Genomic DNA, 4,050 nt, shown 5'->3' on the forward strand with positions numbered 1-4,050 from the left:
ATTGCTTGAGGCCAGGAGTTTGAGACCAGCTTGGGCAACATAGTAAGAGCCTGTCTCTACAAAATATATATTTTTAATTATCCAGGCAAGGTGGTACACACCTTAGTCCCAGCCACTCAGGAGGCTAAGGTGGGAGGATCGCTTGACCCTACGAGCTCGAGGCTGCAGTGAGCCATGATCGTGCCACTGCACTTCAGCCTGGGCAACAGAGTGAGACCCTGAGAAAGAAAGAAAAAGGAAGGAAGGAAAGGGAAGGAAGGAAGGGAGGGAGGGAGGAAGGAAGGAAGGGAGAAAAGGAAGAGGGAGGGAGGGAGGAAGGAAGGAAGGAAGGAAGGAAGGAAGGAAGGAAGAAAAAAAGGAGAAGGAAGGAAGGAAGGGAGAGGAAGGAAGGAGAAAGAAAGGAAGAAGGAAGGAAGTAGGAACAAAGTAAAGCAGAGAGAGAGAGATGAAGGGAGGGAGGAATTACTCATGTGGTGAAGAATGAAGTGAACAGCGGTGCTTGGCATATAAGCCAGCCCTCAATCAAGGGTGTTACTATCCTTATTATTAAGGCTACTGTGAACACTAAATGATATAAATTATGTAAATTACCTGATAAGGTTCCTGGCACTGTTAGTTCCCTTCCTTCCTCCCTTCAGGGGAGGACTAGGGAGTAAGTACTTTTTATAAGTTTGTTCTCCTGGGTTTAAGGGAGGGAAGGAAAAGCTCCAGGGAAGAGAGTGGCTGTGCTGTGGGTGGTGTCCTTCTCAGTACTTCCTGGGAATGTGCGGCACGACAGCTCCCACCACCACTCTCTGCCTCCCTTTGTGCCCCTACTCAGGACTCCATCAGCAAAGGCCTGGATGGAGCAGAAAGCAATGCTGATGGTAAAGCCAGCCCCTCTCTACGGATTGAGGTTCACTTGGCCCCATAGCGTAAACACTATTCTACTTCCCTCTCAGTATGGTGGAGTAAGGGCCCTGGAGGGTTCTGGGCTAGCACCGGTGCACATCCTAGCTTGGCCTCTGTGAGGCCTTTCTTCTCTTTGGCAAATGCCACTGACTGCTGTGCCCAGGCCTGCCTCAGTGAAGTCCCCAGATGGCTCCCAGTACCCCAATTTGAGGGTTGCTGGGAGAGCTTGTCACCAAATGCCAAAATACAGTTTGAGATAACCTTCATTTTCAAACTATGTCACATTTCTGTGAGGATACAGTATCTTGAAATTAAACAGATCTAGGGCATTACAGTTCCCCAAAGTTTTGGGATCAGCTACTCTTATAATTGAATGTAATTTATGAACTCCTGATCCACCTTGTTCCTCTGCAGAGAAATTTGCTACAGCCTCTAGATTTATGGAATTGTCCTTCTCTCTGCAGACAGCAGAGGGCCTCATTAGCACAAACTCAATGTCACTGGCAAATACACGGGAAGGAAAGTTTGCCAAGGTTCTAGAAGCACAGCAAAACTTTGATTAACAGAAATGGGCAAGAAAATTGGCCAGTCAGCTTAATTCCCTAAAAAAAACCCTGGATTTCCTGAGTTAACAGGGGTTGAGCAGAAGCTTCTTATTGTTCCACGCTTTGTGGTCAAAAATTCATCCAAAATTCCCAAATCCTCTTTGCTCCCTCAGCTGGTAATAGGGATCCTGGGTAGAGTTGCCAGATTTAGAAAATAAAAATACAGGCCAGGCGCAGTGGCTCACACCTGTAATCCCAACACTTTGGGAGGCTGAGGTGGGCGGATCAATTGAGGTCAGGAGTTCGAGACCAGCCTGGCCAACATGATGAAACCCCATCTATATTAAAAATACAAAAATTAGCCAGGCATGGTGGCACACACCTGTAATCCCAGTTAGGAGGCTGAGGTGGGAGAATCACTTGAACTTGCGGGGCAGAAGTTGCAGTGAGCCAAGATCACACGACTGCACTCCAGCCTGGTTGCAGTCTCAAAAATAAAATCTATCTCAAAAAATAAAAAAAAAAAGGCCAGGTGCAGTGGATGACGCTTGTAATCCCAGCACTTTGGGAGGCTGAGGCAGGCAGATCACCTAAGGTCGGGAGTTCGAGACCAGCCGGACCAACATGGAGAAACCCCGTCTCTACTAAAAATACAAAAAAAATTAGCCGGGCATGGTGGTGCATCCCTGTAATCCCAGTTACTTGGGAGGCTGAGGCAGGAGAATCGCTTGAACCCGGGAGACAGAGGTTGCAGTGAGCCGAGATCGCGCCATTGCACTCCAGCCTGGGCAACAAGAGCAAAACTCAGTCTCAAAAAAAAAAAAAAAAAAAAATTAGCTGGGCATAGTGGCAGATGTCTATAGTCCCAGCTACTCAGGAGGCTAAGGCAGGAGAATCACTTGAACCTGGGAGGCAGAGGTTTCAGTGAGCTCAGATCACACCACTGCACACTAGCCCAGGTGACAGAGTGAGATTCAGTCTTAAAAAAAAAAAAATTAAAAAAAGAAACAAAAATACAGCATGTCAGATAACAGGTCTGGACATTATATATTGAAAAACCATAAGACTCTGAAAGATGGAGAGAAGGCAGATCCAGTAGAGACCTCAGGACCTCAGGGAGTGAGTTCCCTGGGTTTTCTTTTTGCCTCACATATCCCCAACTGGGTGCTAGAGAGACTGGCTACCCAGAAACTCCAGTGGGTACAGTAGACAAAAAAAGCCCTAACAAAATCTGCCTCTCTCTAGGGAAAGGACCAGGCAAGAGGCAGCCGATCAAGACATAAAACTTTTAGACAATAACCAAACACCACAGTCAACTGGCCCCACCCCACCCACGTCAGCAAGGGCCAAGTGGAAAGTCAGGTTGGTTGCAAGAAGGTATTTCCAATCCCCCACCAGGTTTCAGAAAAGGCCCACTACAGAGCTGGGATTTTCACTGCCACCAGATGTGAACAAAGCTATGCAATACTGGGGACATATACCAAAACAATCTTTGTTTTTCTGAGATTCAAATTCACCTGTGCATCCTGGTTTTGATCTGGCTGACCTAATTGTGAGTGAATCTTGATTTTATGACTGAAGTCTGGCCACCATAAGATTTGTCAGTCTGAACACCAGTATCCCAGACAAGGAGATGGGGGAAAGTAAGTTGAAGAGGCTGAGCTGAGTGGGTAGTTCATGAGTAGTCCCTCCCATTGACAATTGCTTTCTTAAATTCCCCATAGCTGCTTGTTTTCTTCATAATTGCTCATTTCTTTTAAATGCCAATCGCAGGAAGAAAACTAAGCAGTGTAAGTCATGTGTGTGCTCCAGGGAAACCGAGCTAATTGTCTATGAGGCACCTTATTGTGTGGATTAAATAAGATCATGTCAACGAAAGCCCCTTAGCATCCAGGAGTTGCTCAATAAATGTTCCTTTCCTTCCTTCCTGAAACATCAAGGATAACTTTCAGACATCCTCAGCCTGGCTGTGGCTCAGAGAGAATATCCAGCTGACCCTCGGATCCCTGAATGCCATTATTATCTTAGTAACCAATGCTTTTATTGAAAAAATAAGCTATGGTTAACAAAAATCTATGCAGTACAAAATAGTATACGATGAAAAGGAAGTCTCTCTCCTACCCCAGTGCACAGTCCTCCACTTCCTCTCCCTAGAGGCAACCAGTTACCAATGTATTCTTCCAGAGGAGTTCCATGCACATGCATACCTATATATAACCCTCTAATTTCCCACCAATGTGAACATACCAGACACACTGTTCTGCATCTTCACATGCTACTTTTAGCTCCTAATTGCCTGGCTGTGGTGGGATACAGGCAGTTGATCCTGAGGGTCCTTATGAAAAGCAGCCCTTTGAAACTTGTTGCTACTGCTATTGAAAGGATGTTGTCAAGGATGTTGTTCATTGTATCCCACAGCATCCTCTCTGAGGACCCCTGGGAGGAATTCCTGTCTGATCTTAGTACTGAAAACACTTGCCCTTCTGAGCGATTCATTTGTTTTTATCTCCTGGACATTGTGAATTGTGTAACAACAAGGTTTCCCCTTCCCTGTTGGCTGCTAGAAAGCTTTAGTTAGAGCCAACTTTTTGGCCCATCCTTTGTGGGAGCAGAG

The sequence above is a fragment of the Colobus angolensis genome, unplaced genomic scaffold, assembly GCF_000951035.1.
Source record: "Colobus angolensis palliatus isolate OR3802 unplaced genomic scaffold, Cang.pa_1.0 Scaffold472, whole genome shotgun sequence".
Taxonomy (NCBI): domain Eukaryota; kingdom Metazoa; phylum Chordata; class Mammalia; order Primates; family Cercopithecidae; genus Colobus; species Colobus angolensis.